Genomic DNA, 17,595 nt, shown 5'->3' on the forward strand with positions numbered 1-17,595 from the left:
TCTCGCAACACGTCATTGACAAGTGCTTGGAAGACCGCTGGGGAGTTGGAAAGGCCGAACGTCATAACCAAATATTCAAAGTGCCCCCTAGGGGTGTTAAAAGCGGTCTTCCACTCATCCCCCTCCCTGATGCGGACCAAATGATAAGCATTCCTTAAATCCAGTTTCGTGAAGATAGATGCTCCTTGCAACCTCTCGAAGGCTGAAGACATCAATGGCAAAGGATAAGTATTCTTTACCGTGATGTTGTTCAACCCCCGGTAATAAATACAAGGTCGCAACGATCCATCTTTCTTCCCCACAAAAAAGAACCCCGCCCCCGCTGGAGAAGAGGAAGGGCGGATGAATCCCGTTGCTAGAGAATCAGAAATGTATTTCTCCATGACCTCTCTCTCTGGGACAGAGAGTGAATATAACTTGCCCTTAGGCGGAGACGTACCTGGCAGTAAGTCTATAGCACAGTCATAGGGACGATGCGGAGGAAGAGAATCAGCCCGAGACTTACTGAACACCTCCTTCCTTCACTGAACAGATCCCGTGGGCACGATTGATAAATCCACTGTCTCCTCCTGTAACACATGAACAGAAACAGACGGACAGGCAGACACAAGACAGGACTTATGACAAAAACTGCTCCACCCTGCCACCGATTTGAGCTGCCAGTCTATTTTGGGGTTGTGACGGTTGAGCCATGGGTGACCAAGAACGATGGGTGCAAGCGTAGTGTCCAGAATGTAAAAGGAGGTGGTTTCAGTATGGTTGCCAGATGTGATGAGGGTGATGTCTTCGGTGATCAGTGAAATTTATTTTTTATTTTTATTTAACCTTTCTTTAACCAGGAAAGTCCCATTGAGGTAAAAAACCTCTTTTTCAAGGGAGTCCTGGCCAAGAGGCAGCAAAAACACAATCAATTACATTTATAAAGGTTTATACAACACAAATAATTAAAAACATTTACAATTTAAACAGGTCATTTCAGGTTCTCTCAATCTGGACTTAAAAGCATTTAAGGAAATAAGTTCAGATAATTTCGAGTCTTTTTGCAAAAAATTCTATGCAGAAGGAGCGGAGTAAACAAAAGCCCTTTTTCCCAGTTCTGTACTGGCAAATGGAACAGAGAGCAGCAAGTGATCATTTGATCGCAATGAATAAGAACCAACACTTCTCCATGTGATTAAACTACTGATGTAGGATGGCAACAGACCAAGCATGGCCTTATAGATAAAAATATGCCAATGCCCTGATCTCCTGTTGGACAACGATGGCCATCCCACTCTGGAATATAATTCACAATGATGGGTCAAATTTTTACAATTCGTAATAAATCTCAGAGACGCATGATAAACAGTGTCAATCTTATGCAGACATTGTACTGAAGCAGTCCTATATACTAGGTCACTATAATCTATGACAGATAAATAGTGGGGAGTCTTTGACCATTGAGTGCATGTACATCAATCTGGTGTGACAGGTGTCGGAGGGGAACTTGAAGTCTTAGTGCAAATGAGTGATCCATGAAATTACCTTCCGCCCCTGAATCCAGTAGTGCCCGACAGTCGTGGAGGTGAGTTGACCATCGGAGTCTTACCGGGAGGAAGGTAGATGTAGATGAGGTCTTCTCGGCAGAGATCCCACCCGACAGTAGCCTCATACTTACTGTCGGGCTGGGCCTTTTAACGGACAATTGTAAGCGAGATGTCCAGCTCCACCGCAGTACAGGCAAAGGCCCAGGGATCTCCGCCTTTCCTTCTCCTCCCGGGAAAGCCGGGCTCGACCCACCTGCATGGGCTCGTGATCGTAGACAGGGCTGACCGCGCCCCCGCCTCCCGAACGCTGTCCCTCGATCCCTCCAGAAAGACGGTCCGGTTGAAATCGTCTGCTGCCTCGTGATAGACGTGCGTCCACTCTCAGAGCCAGCGCGATGAGATCATTAAGTCTGGTGGGCAGGTCCATGGCGTAGATCTCTTCTTGGACGCGGTCAGCCAGCCCATGCAGGAACATGTCCCACTGCGCCTCCTCGTTCCATTGGCTCTCAGCTGCCAGGGTGCGAAATTCGATCGAAAAGTCTGATACGGACCTCTCTCCTTGTCGTAATTCAGCCAGCACCCTGGCAGCTTCGCTTCCCGTCGCGGCCCGATCAAAGACCCGCCGCATCTCGTCGGAGAGCCTCTGGAACGAGGAACAGCATTCATCTTGATTTTCCCACACCGCCGTTCCCCATAGCGTCGCTTTCCCCGTCAGGAGTGTCAGCTGGTCTGTTCCTCTTGAAAAGTTCTGGGTTGGAGAGAGAAATACATATCACATCTGGTTAAGAACGCACGACAGTAGTTGGGTTCAGCTGAGTATGATTCAGGGACCGGTAGACGAGGTTCTGACGGGGATGGGTCCGCTGGTGGAGGTGGGGGAATCGGCGGTGCGGGTGGCGCAGTGGAAACACGAAGCTGTTGAATCTGTTGGGTGAGCCCGGACACCTGCGCCACTAAAGCCTGAACAGCACGAGCCGTATCATTGAGATTCTTTTCTTGAGTGTCCATTCTCTGAATGCTGTTACTCACAAATGCCTCCAATGAGGTTGAAGAGTCTCCCGCTGCTTCCATGCTTTGTTGGTCAGATCGTTCTGTCATGATAGATTTGACGGAAGCAAGTGCAGATTAACCTCTTTTTTAAAGTAATAACAGCTAGGAAGTCCAACACAGAAAACAGGTAAGTGGCGCAGGGACTCCGATGGTCAGATGAAGATAGTGCAGAAACAGTGGTGCAGTGATGAGAGTCCAATGATGAATGAAATCCAGATAATCCACAGAATCAAGAACCGGAACAGGAAGGGTAGAGACTCGAACACGACTGGAACACAGACACACTGGGGAAACCACATACAACGATCTGACAAAGGAGATGAGAAGTTGATGAGAATATATACACATGAATATGATAGACTGCATGATAGACTGCAGCTGGTGATGGGTGATTGCTGATGAGCGCTGATGAGTGGCCACGCCCCTCTAATCAGCACACACACATACAAAAACAGAACCACGAGACAAAAAGCAGACATAGGATTTACCAACCGTGACAGTTTCCTGTCTGTCATTATTGGACAAACTGATTAATCCAGGTGTGCCTGGCCTCAGTAACAATAATCAGGCACACCTGGATTAATCAGTTTGTCCAATAATGACAGACAGGAAACAAAGGGCTGGCTGAAGTTCAGGAAGTAGTGAAGCTGTGCATAAAGCCTATTGACGGAGGGTGACAAAATTGTTACCATCAGTATGGTTGTCCCTACAGTCCTCGAACTACATTCACATTTAACAGAAATGGATAGTGAAAAGAGACTCTGTAGGCCACTGACCAGGGCCCTCAGAGCCTCACTTAAAAGAAGATTTGCCGGCATCTTTGTTGGATTACGAATGGCAGAAGATCATGGCCTTGATTTGCCATTTGGCCATGATATATACATGCTGGGAGCGATGCTGGACCCCCAGTTCGGGTTGAACTGGATTGAGATGGATGTCAGTGGCAGTGCTACCACCATACAAAGTACTAAGAAGGAACTGCAGAAGTCACTAACAGGTATATATTTAAAAATCCCTTCCTTCCTTTCAAGTACAGTGTATTTGCAAAGTTATTGAAGTGGAAGAATAAGTGTCAAATTTATTTCTGTTTTCTTTTTTTCCAGACAACTTGATTGCTCAGGCTAAGAAAGTGGACCTGGACATCTGTGAGGAACCCACAGAACCAACTCAGGATTCTCCCCCAAACACCAAGATTCCACGGCTCCTGGCAAAATACAGAACTCACAAAAAGAACAATTCCACCCATAGATATCATCCAAGTGTCAACAGTGAGGTAAATGCATACCTGGAGGATATCCAGAGCTGTCCGGCAGAGCAGGATGCCCTTGTATTTTGGTTGAAAAACAAGGACAAATACCGTCATTTGCATGCCCTAGCTGTCAAAGTGCTTTCTGTACCTGCTTCTTCAGCACCAGTTGAAAGAGTGTTCAGTGCTGGAGGGCTCATTATGAGGCCCCATAGAGCCAGTTTAGGAGCGGAAATGCTCTCCTCCCTCATTTTTCTCAAGTGTAACAAAACACTTTTGTAAAACTGAATAGTTTTACTTACCTCACCTGCAGACAGAATGCTACACTCTAAAAGTTTGTCGATAATTTACAGATTTGTTTTTCCTGTTATAGTTCATGTTAACAAAGCTTTTGAAATTTGAAGGATACAACATTGTACAAATGCTTGTACTAAGTATACTGTGAAAAATGGTTCTTATGAATTGCTTAAACAACTTTCTAATTAATTTATTTTAAAATCCTACAGTTTGTTCTCAAATAAATAAAAAACATATGTTAAATTACACTGAGTTCATTGTTGTTTAATTTAAACAAAATTGAATGTTTTCTGAAAATACATGTGTTTCCTATTAACCCACATCCAACTAACAGTATAAAACAATACAATATTTTTTTCAGGGAAGGCATAAACCAACCATAGACACTGTAATACTGGTCACTTCTTTTCTACACTACTACTGTACATCTGCAATATTGTCATTTAGTTGCTCAAATGCTCAGTACTAGTACATAGCAGTGGTAATAGTAGTGGGTTGGTGTTTGTATATCAGTTCTAACACTGTTATTATGAGGTATCACCATATGTCATTATTCTGTTTTCTTTAGATTAGAAGATTATATGATAGCAAGGGGTACTATAGGGGATCTATACTTAAAAATCCTGGGTGTTGTGACACTTTTGCTTTTAGATCCACAAATAATAACCCAAAATTATTGTCTTGTTAATGTCATGCATAAGACTTTTTTTTTCCTGTCCCGGACTCGGTCTTGACTCGGACTCGAACCTTTTTGGACTCGGCCTTGTCTTGGACTCGAACCTCTTTGGACTTGGTCTTGACTTGGACTCGACTAGTCCTGGTCTTGGACTCGACAAAGGTGGTCTTGACTACAGCCCTACATTGTACATACAATTCATTTAGACACCCATATATTACAGTCACATAGGATACATATAATCACATTATCCAAAATGCATTTTAAAAAGATATGTTTTTAACTGGGTCTTGAAAGTAGCCACAGAAGAGGTATTGCGTAGTGTAAGAGGTAGTGAATTCCATAATTGAGGAGCATTAGTACTGAAAGACCTTCCTCCTACAGTAGACAACCGGAAATGAGGGACGGACAGAAAACCAAGTTCAGCTGATCTGAGAGACCGTGTAGGACGGTAAGGGTGGAGTAGGTCAGACAAATATTGTGGAGCAAGACCATTTAATGCTTTGAACGTTAGAAGCAGTACCTTAAAGTGGATACGTGATGCCACAGGTAGCCAGTGAAGTTCATAAAGCAGAGGAGTAATGTGCGCAGAACGCCTAGTAGAGGTGAGGACTCTCGCTGCGGTGTACGTTTTGAACGTACTGTAATCTTGCAATACGTTTTTTGGGAAGACCAAGAAATAAGGCATTGCAATAGTCGAGGCGTGATGTGATTAATGCATGAATTAAGGTTTCGACTTGTGAACTAAGGTTCCCCCCCCCCCCCCCGGTCAACAATCCAGTCCCACCCCCCAGGAAACAGGTGCAGCACTAATAAGTAGGGGTTTAACGATATTTGAACCGAACCGAAAAACCGCGATACACCACCCACGATACGTATCGCGATACTCTCATGGCGAACCGAACACGCCCCGCCCCCTGCTGCCCCGGCTCATTGCACCTCATGTGTTATGTGTACACAACGAATACAGGGCTGTTGCCTAATCACCATTAACCACATATAATCGCAATAAGCTCAGTGTTTTGTTACTTTTGATAATAAGCAAGGTGTAATCTTTCAAATTATGTCTATTTGATCACGAAATGCAAACAATAAATGCCGTTTTGGCGCTCTTAGATGTGGCGTGACAGATATCACTGTATGCATGCGGCTAGGGCTGGGACGGTTACCGCATTACCGCAATACCGCGGTCACGTGACTCCAACCGCGGGTCTGAGCTCGTCACCGTCATCACCGCAAAAAAACATTGGCCTGCACATGTGTGCACGTTGTGTCTAATGATATGGATTCATGGATTCTAATGACATGGATTATTTCTAATGATAGTGTGCAGTGGCATAACTTTGTTTTAAAAAGTGGGTGGGACATGTGTGTATAAATAAATGAATCACGTGACACGTGAATAAAACTATAGATCCGACTTTAAAACATGTGTCCTTTAATGGTCCAGTGGTAGAACTTTTGCCGAGCATGTCAGATGTCCAGGGTTCTAATCCGCACTCATATAGTTTTTTGTTGTTTTTTTGTCATCAAAACCGAATATGTTCATCAGTGGTTGTATTATATCAGGCAGGGAAACGTTTGAACAACATTTTCCAAATAGAAATGTTTTATTTCAAATTAGAAATTAGGCCTAGCCTATGTAAGAAGGAATAGCAAAAAGTCCTGTAAAATTAAACGAATAAATTGACCTAATAATATGAATAAAAATTATATAAACAAAAATATACATAAAAGTTTTAAAAGTAAATTAACTATTAGGCCAGAATTTTGATAACTGAATTTTTGCGCAACGCGCACGATTAAAATTTAAATTGGCTTATAGCCTATCCATTGTACACACAAACAGCTGTAAAATTAAACGAATAAATGGGCCGAATAATATAAATAAAAATTATATAAACAAAAATGTTAAAAAATATAGGCCTACATAAACATTTTAAAAGTAAATTAACTATTAGGCCAACATTTTGATAACTAAACTTTTGCACAGCGCGCACGATTAAAATTAAAATATGCTTATATTATTTGTACAAAAAATTGCTGTAAAATTAAACAAATCAATGGGCCTAATTATATAAATAAAAATATACAGGCTATAGCCTAGGCCTATACTGTAGGCTACATCAACGTTTTAAAAGTAGCCTATGCTAAATGCACTATTAGGCCAAAATTCGTATAACTGAACTTTTGCGCAGAGTGCACGTGGATTACAATTTAAATGGCTTATGTTGTCAAACTTTTTTTTTTAAAAAGAAAGAAAATGAATTGTCTACAGTTTCCTTATCTACAGTTCTTTTGAGTTCACCTTCAAGAACACACGTTTGGACAATGTCTGAGGCTTCAGACTCATGCGGTGGTTGCGGAGAAAACCCTCTCTGCGCTCGCAGACCCGCTTGGGATGCTGAACACAACACGAGCTTCTTTAGCCAGGCGGGGAAAAGACGTGGAGTCAGACTCGTGGTGTGAGCGGAGGAGCGAAATTGGAGCGGGAAATAGGGCAACGCTCCGTCCTTTTAAAAATGCCGCTCTGCGCTCTGTCCAAGATCCGCCCGCTCGCGCTCCCCGCTCGCTCCCGCTCCACTCCGCTCACATGCTCTGCACCAGAACGAACAAAGACCCCATTTACACCTGGTATTAAAATGCGATCTGTATTCAGATAAGTTATCCGGATAATAAAAAACGCATGTTAATGCAAGGTGTAAATACGTTGTGATCGGATTGTGATCGGATCTGCCTGACCACAGGTAGTCTGGCTCGCATTGTGTTCGGATCTTTACTAGGTGTAAACGCAATCTGGTTGTTGAAACCACATATGTATATTTTACTCCTCCCAAAAATGCTAAAAAAATAAACGTGTGAGAGTGCTGTTATATAGGCTATATTTCATGTCAGATATGACGACGCTACTGCAACACGCATTACCGCAGATGAGCAGATGAGCAGCTGAGCGTCTATTCATCAAGCCAACGTGCAAACATCGCAAATAAAAGTGAAAGTAAGTCACAGACGCTTAACACACAATCATCTTCAAGTAAAGAAACGAAATTATCTAACCAGGGCTGTTGCCACTTTTTCTTATTGCTGTCTTTGATTTTGAAAGAGTCTCCGAAACGGATTGAAGCACGGGTGCATGTGAAGACTGTGCGTGAGCCACGAGATACACTGTAACCGCACCACCGATCGCAGGCGGCAAGGAGCACTTTGATCACTTGATTTAAAAAACAATATATTTCAGGGCTATATCGCTTCTTTTATTTAACAAACGAACGAAATGAATGGTCTGCCAGTTGGAGATGTTTTATTTATTTCTACTGGTAGCTATCCGTGCAGCGAGAGGTTTTAAAAAGTGGTGGGGACAATATCGACCCTGGCAAAAATTGGTGGGGTCATGTCCCACCCGCAAATTACGCCCCTGACTTACATGGATTCAAGGTTTTCTAAACAAAACTTATCAAAAGATGGAGCAAATCCCTTTCGCGAGTTGGGGAGCGCAATGTTCCATGACACATAGCATTACATTCGTATTAGAGATGCGCGGATGGGCTATTATTATTTCATCCGCAACGGAACCGCAGCACAAAATGCATCATCTGTCCGCACCAACGTTTTTTGATCAATTTTCGTTTTGGAATTTTTTTATCAGTTTTAAGGTCTATGACCGATGCAAGGCGCTGCTGCCGCGAGGCTAGAAAGCTCTTGGCTGTTCTAGAAAGGAGACTCCGCATGCAGCAAAGATATCTAAAGGCTAAAGTCCCTAGTATAGCCTATTGGCTATGTTGTATCCTCAGAATATCAGCAGTGAACTCCGTCTCCGATGGGGTTTAAAGCGGTTTACCGCTATACCGCGGGAATATCTTGCTTTTCAACCGCGGTTAGAAAAAATCCATACCGCCCCAGCCCTACATGCGGCAGCGCGGAGCGCGATCATCTCTTCCTCAGTTACAGAATAAACATGAATGGACACCCGAAGGTATGTTGAAAGATACAGTATACTTACTGAAAGGCATCATAACTCGTGTAAACACCCAATCAGTGTTTCAACAGCGGAAATACGTCAATAAAACGCTTAGTTTTTCACATAGCTTTATATTTACCTCAGGCAAGTCATTCAGTGTCCACAGCTTGCTGGTTTGCTAACTCTTTCACTAAATAAATGCTATATATTAGCCTATATATTATATTTTACTTAACCTGTTTATGATATCTTGATTATTTAATGTATGTTTAAAATAGTTGTCATGAAAATAACAGCAACTGTGTAAATTATTATATAACAATAACAAATTAGAGTAAAAACATGTTAATGCAAAAATTGCCTTATGTGCAGTTTACATGTTTTCATACAATTTGTTATTTGAGTGTTGATTATTATTATATCATTTAGGCTAAAAGTCTAGGCTCTGTTGTTAAGCTTTAATGTTATAGTAATGTGCAAGTAAGGGCTGTAGTTTACAGCATTAGCAGATAATTTTGTTATCCTTGAGAAACGTTTACTTGTAATTGAATTAATTTAAAGACAAGGACACAATTTGTTCATTAAAGCACTGTTTAATAAAAAATAAAAGCAATTTTAGCTTTCTAAACCCCCCCACCCCACCGAAATGAACCGAACCGAACCGAGACCTCAAAACCGTGGGACGAACCGAACCGTCAGGTTTGTGTATCGTTACACCCCTACTAATCAGGGACTATGGCAACTAATCAACTAGAACTAAGGCAAAACAGACAATAGGCACGTTTCCATTACAGATTTGCGCAAAACTTTTGCGATTTTTTTCTAAATGTCGATAAAAAACTATTGCGAAATGACGGCGTTTCCATTTACCGATGTTATGCGACTAAAATGTCTTTTTTTCCTCTCGCGATAAGTCATTCCAAAAATCATGATAACGGATGTGTCACGGGTGGGTTGTGGGGAATGGAGTGAGGACTCAAGTGCAGAGTGAATTGAAGGTGTTTTAATTAAGTGAAACTTAATTAGAAATTAGAAATTAAGTGAAGTATCCGCCAGGATACTGTTATAAGCATGAGCCCCGTCAGAGATATCCTTAATGTTACTCAGAAAACTCGTCATAGGTTTAATTCGTTTGAAGTACTTGTGCTAAATGTTACGCTCTTAGATGTAAGAAAAAAATCCCTATTATCTCTAGCATTGGCTACCGTATATAGACCTCCAGGGCCTTACACCGATTTCCTAAAAGAGATTGCAGACTTTCTATCAGATCTATTGGTCAACGTCGATAAAGCATTAATTGTTGGAGATTTTAACATACACGTAGATAATTCAAATGATGCGTTAGGGACTGCGTTCACAGATTTATTAAACTCCTTCTTACACGTTACACGTTACCGACCAGGTAGAACAATTCTTCCATCCACTATAGATCATTTCTCAAATAGCTTATCTGATCTGACTCAGCTGCTGCCTGAACCCAAACAAACAGATGAACTAGACGAATTAACTAGCACTATGAGCTCCATTCTCTCTAGAACATTGGATACTGTTGCACCCATTAGATTAAAAAAGGTCAGAGAAAAAAGTATAGCACCATGGTACAATAATACTACGTATGTTTTAAAGAGAGAAACCCGTAATTTAGAAAAAAACTCATTTAGAGGTCTTTATAACGTACACTCACCGGCCACTTTATTAGGTACCCCATGCTAGTAACGGGTTGGACCCCCTTTTGCCTTCAGAACTGCCTCAATTCTTCGTGGCATAGATTCAACAAGGTGCTGGAAGCATTCCTCAGGGAGTTTGGTCCATATTGACATGATGGCATCACACAGTTGCCGCAGATTTGTCGGCTGCACATCCATGATGCGAATCTCCCGTTCCACCACATCCCAAAGATGCTCTATTGGGTTGAGATCTGGTGACTGTGGAGGCCATTTTAGTACAGTGAACTCATTGTCATGTTCAAGAAACCAATTTGAAATGATTAGAGCTTTGTGACATGGTGGAAGTAGCCATCAGAGGTACATGGTGGCCATAAAGGGATGGACATGGTCAGAAACAATGCTCAGGTAGGCCGTGGCATTTAAACGATGCCCAATTGGCACTAAGGGGCCTAAAGTGTGCCAGGAAAACATCCCCCACACCATTACACCACCACCACCAGCCTGCACAGTGGTAACAAGGCATGATGGTTCCATGTTCTCATTCTGTTTACGCCAAATTCTGACTCTAACATCTGAATGTCTCAACAGAAATCGAGACTCATCAGACCAGGCAACATTTTTCCAGTCTTCAACTGTTCAATTTTGGTGAGCTCTTGCAAATTGTAGCCTCTTTTTCCTATTTGTAGTGGAGATGAGTGGTACCCGGTGGAGTTTTCTGCTGTTGTAGCCCATCCGCCTCAAGGTTGTGCGTGTTGTGGCTTCACAAATGCTTTGCTGCATACCTCGGTTGTAACGAGTGGTTATTTCAGTCACTGTTGCCCTTCTATCAGCTCGAACCAGTCTGGCCATTCTCCTCTGACCTCTGGCATTTCCGCCCACAGAACTGCCGCTCACTGGATGTTTTTTCTTTTTCGGACCATTCTCTGTAAACCCTAGAGATGGTTGTGCGTGAATCAGTTTCTGAAATACTCAGACCAGCCCTTCTGGCACCAACAATCATGCCACGTTCAAAGTCACTCAAATCAACTTTCTTCCCCATACTGATGCTCGGTTTGAACTGCAGGAGAATGTCTTGACCATGTCTACATGCCTAAATGCACTGAGTTGCCGCCATGTGATTGGCTGCTTAGAAATTAAGTGTTAACGAGCAGTTGGACAGGTGTACCTAATAAAGTGGCCGGTAAGTGTATGTCACGTTATAAAAAGCCCCTTAAAACAGCCAGGGCTGAGCACCTCGGCAAACTAATAGAAAACAACCGAAATAATCCAAGGTTTTTATTTAATACCGTGGCTAGACTAACAAATAAACAGACGTCGCCTGAACAAAATACCTCGTTACAGTTTAGTAGTAATGATTTCATGAACTTCTTCACCGAGAAAATTTAAAGCATCAGAATCACAATCGTAAACGCTCAATCTTTGCTCGCGCCTTATAATTCAGCCGCAATTATCACCCCGCAAGAACAATCAGGGGCGGACTGGCCATCTGGAGCACCGGGACTTTTCCCGGTGGGCCGCTGGCCAATGTGGGCCGGCCCGGTACAAAAAAAAAAAATATATAGCTATATATATATATATATATATATATATATATATAAAAAATGACGGAAATCATAATATTACATTTCTTTTCTACGCAAATGGATGAGGGAATCGTTTCACGTCCTGGAAACACACCAAGCCAACGCCGATGAACTAGCGCAGATGAAAGCTGACTGCATCGCCGCGTCGCCTGTGTCGCGGGAAAAAAGCTGCACTTGTACACACCGAGAGAACTACAGCCGACTGTCAGCTAGAATGCGCATTCTGCGCCTGGGTGTAAATGAGACAACTGTCTATTTCTGCAGATAAATTCGTCTATATTCGTCATTCAAAAAGAGAAACCGACGCTGCCGGCTGCAGATACACACCGTAAACAAAGCAGTGCATGCTTACCGTTCTGAATATCAATCCAGCTAAACACTTTCTTTATTCCACTCCTCTCATGTTAATATTTAAATATTCGCCAAAGAACACTCAGGTAATATGACGTAACATTAGAACAGCCTTCTATCTGTGCTGTTTTGACTTCTTTGCTCGCTGTTTTGCTATTATTCTCGTGCAGTGCACTGACTCGTTCACTAAGCTGAACAGCCAATCAGAGTTCCCTCTTTCACCGACATGTCGAATCGGCCAAAAAAAAGCTGACGAGGACCAATTTTAGCCGACGGTTAAAAAAAGCATTAGAGGTAGATGCTGTGAAATGCTTCAAATTAACAGATTATACATTTGGTGCAAAGAGTAGCAGTTCAACAGGCTCTGATGGCTCTAGCTCCCCCTGACTAGCTGATATGCTGTCTTGATAGTTTTATATTAATAATGTTGTGTCTTAATGTTCTTCTGTTTGTTTCCCTTTGGTTTTACAATATGACTTAATATATGTTGTGTTACTTAAAATAAATGTTTAAATAGCATTTATTTTTGTATTGTTTTTTTGTATTTTTATGCTATATGGTGTTAAAAAATATTCTCTTACATTAATGGGCCAATGTGTTATGATTTGAGATGTGGTGGGCTGCTGTGGGCCAGAAAGTCCAGGGCCACCTTTTGGTCCCAGTCCGCCCCTGAGAACAATTACAATGCTTTACAACCATAGAATAAAAAGAGTTAAATAAACTTATCACTTCATCTAAAACAACAACATGTTTATTAGATCCTATACCAACTAAACTATTGAAAGAAGTGTTACCTATAGTGGAAGAGCCTCTTCTCAATATTATTAACTCATCTTTATCTTTAGGTCATGTTCCAAGAACGTTCAAGCTGGCAGTAATAAAACCAAAATAACCTAGCAAATTACAGACCTATCTCAAATCTTCCATTCATGTCAAAAATATTAGAAAAAGTTGTGTCCGCTCAACTCGGCTCTTTCTTGCAAGAAAACGACATCTATGAAAAGTTTCAGTCTGGATTCAGGCCACATCATAGCACTGAAACTGCGCTTGTTAGAATCACAAATTATTTACTTTTAGCTTCGGACCAAGGCTGTATCTCAGTACTAGTTTTACTTGATCTTAGTGCTGCGTTCGATACTATAGATCACACAATACTCTTAGATCGACTACAAAATTACACTGGTGTTCAAGGACAAGCATTAAGCTGGTTCAGGTCATACTTATCTGACCGCTACCATTTCGTCTACTTAAATGGAGAAAAATCGATCATAACTTTGGCAAACTATGGAGTGCCGCAGGGATCTGTGTTAGGCCCTTTATTATTCTCAGTATATATGCTGCCACTTGGTAATATTCTAAGGAAACATGGAATTAGTTTCCATTGTTATGCCGATGACACTCAAATATATATTTAATCACGGCCAGATGAATACGCTAAATTATCCAAATTGACAGATTGTGTTAAAGATATAAAAGATTGGATGACACGTAATTTTATTTTATTAAATCCAGACAAGACAGAGGTAATACTTATCGGTTCTAAAAACCGTCCACAAAACCTTTCACAGCACGACTTTAACATATTAGGATGCCCTGTTACTTTATCCGCTACAGTAAAAGACCTGGGTGTTACATTAGACTGCAACCTGTCTTTTGAAAAGCATATTTCATATGTTACAAAAACAGCCTTTTTCCACCTTAGAAACATTGCTAAGCTTCATAATATGCTATCAGTCCCTGATGCAGAAAAGTTAGTTCATGCATTCATGACCTCGAGACTAGATTACTGTAATGCTTTATTAGCTGGTTGTCCTGCATCTTCAATAAACAAGCTACAGTTAGTCCAAAATGCAGCCGCTAGAGTTCTTACTAGATCAAGAAAATATGATCATATAACACCGATTCTATCATCACTTCATTGGTTACCTATCAAGTTCCGTATTAATTACAAGGTCTTGCTTTTGACTTATAAAGCTCTAAATGGTTTAGCTCCAGTCTATTTAACGGATCTTCTATCACCCTATAATCCATCGCGCTCTTTAAGATCACTAAATTCAAGGCTTCTGGTCATTCCTAGGATATCCAGATCCACCAAAGGAGGGAGAGCATTTTCACATTTAGCTCCGAAGCTCTGGAATAGCCTTCCTGATATTGTTCGTTGCTCAAGACTTGTTCTCCCAGTTTAAAACTAGACTGAAGACGCATCTATTTAGTCAGGCATTCACATACATTTTTTATCTTACAGTTACTGTAAATTCGGCCTCTACATCATAAACACCAGAGGAGAACTGGCCCCGACTGAGCCTGGGTTCTCCCAAGGTTTTTTTTTTCTCCATTGGGTCATCTGATGGAGTTTTAGGACACCATCGGGTCAGTTTTTCGGTCCCTTGCCACTGTTGCCTTTGGCTTGCTCAGTTGGGGATATTCAAATTAAATGACCCATCATACCACTGATCAGCTCTACCAAACTTGGATGTCTTTTTCCAGTAATAAACAAACACTGTTAAGTTGTTTTGATTGATACTGTGAAGCAGCTTTGATACAATCTGTATTGTGAAAAGCGCTATATAAATATCCGACCGAGTGCGGTGCGAAGAAAATCGTGTCCGTTGGTCATCCGGATGCGTTCAAAAAATTTAACTCTTGCGAAAATCCTATCAGACTCAAAAATAACACACATAGGTGCTCCTCAGGGCTGTGTGAGCTCACCTGTGCTCTTTACACTCTACACTAATGACTGCGCAAGTTCACAAAGGGGAAATTTCATTTTTAAATTCTCAGATGACACAGCAATCTTGAGCCTACTGTACAAAGAAAGCGATCCATCTTCCTATCACACTGAGATAAGGATCTTTGAACAGTGGTGTGATGCCAACAAATTGATTTTAAATGTTAAAAAAACGGAAGAGATGGTGTTTGACCCCAGAGCAGTCGGTGCTCACAGCCCTGTTGTCATTCATGATACCCAAATCAAACAGGTGTGTTCTTATAAATACCTCGGAATCTACATTGATAACATGCTCACATGGCAGGTTCATGTTGACAAATTATGTTCTAAACTCCAACAAAGAATGTACTTTCTGAGGAGACTCAGATTGTATGGTGTCAACAAAAAAATCATGACTGTGTTTTATCAGGCTGTTCTGGAGAGTCTAATCAGGTATGGGATCCAAGCCTGGTATGGTAATCTCTCTGTAAAATTAAAAAACAGACTTTCCAACATTATCAAGACTGCCATGAAAATTGTGGGGTGGAAAGACCATTCATCGCTCCGATCATTATATGAGCAGTCTGTGTACAGAGGTGCACAAAGGATACTAGCTGATCCTTCTCACACCCTTCATCCTGAATATGTGCTCTTGCCTTCGGGAAGAAGGTACAGAGTGCCCAAATGTCGATTGAACCGGTTTAAAAACTCTTTTGTGCCTGTTTCTATTGGACTTTTGAATGACAAGGACAAAGGCCTATGACGTCTCTGGTTTGGATTGATTACTTAACATTATTTACTGTTTTATATATATATATATATTTTTTTTTTAATTTTTTTTATTTGTTGGTACTCACTGCTGGTCTTAGGTTCATGTACCGGTATTTGGGTGATAATAGTGGTCTTTGTAGATGTGCAGTATGATGACCGTTTGCATGGTCTACATGTTTTGCTCTACTGTACAGATCGTTTTCATGAGCTATATCATGTGATCGACTAATTCTGTGATGGATTTAGAATATTTATTTATTTATTTTTATTTATTTATTTTTTATCATTTTTTTTATCATTTTTGTTGTTGTTGTTGTTGTTTTTTTTTTTTTTTTTTTTTTTTTTTTTTATTCTGGAAATGCAGCATATACACTGAGCCCAAGACAAATTTCCCTAAGGGGACAATAAAGTGTAAACTAAACTAAACTAAAAGCTACGGACGGTTCCTATCCGACAATTCCAGCAGAAGTTAGCGTTGCTATGATACTGATAAACAAACCTGAATTTTTAACTTTTAATAAAATAAATAATGATTTTATAACGATAAGTTGTCATGTCATTTTTTTATTTTCATGATTTGCTAACGTTATTAGGGCAGTTAATACAATTAAATTGTAGGCAGATATCGAACTAAATGTGATATAGTGGTATAAATTATACCACTATATCACATTTTTTAGCCGACCTGATATGTCAACGTCCTGAGCAACTTTCCTCACGCAGCAGCCTTCCTATTAACATCTCTATAACCCTCATCAGAGAGATCATACAGAACTGACAGAATCAACCTTTCTAATCTCTCCGCCATTTTTGTTCTACCCGCTTCCGACGCATTTCACTGTGTAGTACGACGTCCGTTGGGGGCGTATTGCATATTACGGAGCTGATTTCAACTGCCAGTGTGAAGGCGGCGTTATACTGAGAACGGCACATATAGCCTAAGGAGTTCCTGGCTGTTTCTCCCTCATTTTTGCTCCGAGGTCTTGATTGTGGCATTTCTTTGAGGTTTAGAATCCAGTATTCCTGGATAAATATTTAATAAAGAACTCTGTCTCGTATTATGTCCAAACGGTCAGTGTACTTTTGTGTCCATTCGTTTATTTAACCCCTAGCCTAATTGCAAAACGGAAAATGAACGGTTGTATTTTTAAAACGCAAAGTTGAACACCAAAATTTTAATTTGAACTGTAACCTACCTACACACCAAATGCTGCGCAAAAAAATAATATCGACGAATTCTCTGATTTTTGTTTATGACTTTTTGCCCCTTTATTAAAAATTTAAAATTTTGACAAATTAATATGAATTTTTTTTTTTAGATTTTACTGGTTTTCTAAGGCCAAATTAGAACCTGGAAATTATATTTTTCCCGCAGTGCTGAATGAGAAGAGCCACAGGCTACAGAAAGGTGATTCATAGGTGAGTTATAGGCTATAATAAATGTGTCTAAAAAAACCAAGGCATTTTAATTGTTTATTAATAAAAAATTAGTGTCGACTAAAACATCTCCATCTCCGCTGTAAGGCGGATGCACCTTTGGAGAGAAATGCACCTTTCATACGGATTACATAATCAGAAGCTATTAGCTTTCGATTAGAATTTGTTCGTTTTAAAGTGGACATTTCAAGCTTTAGCTTAGGCTATATTTTGTTTCAGTTCTAGCGCTTCAGTTCACGGAGACCATGAAAGCGCGCCTGGTTGTTTTATTTTATTTTACAAAAGCACAACGTTTTCTTGTTATTTTGAGTTTACACAAATAAAAG

This window comes from Rhinichthys klamathensis, unplaced genomic scaffold (assembly GCF_029890125.1).
Source record: "Rhinichthys klamathensis goyatoka isolate OS25496 unplaced genomic scaffold, OSU_Roscu_1.1 h1tg000010l_1, whole genome shotgun sequence".
NCBI lineage: Eukaryota > Metazoa > Chordata > Actinopteri > Cypriniformes > Leuciscidae > Rhinichthys > Rhinichthys klamathensis.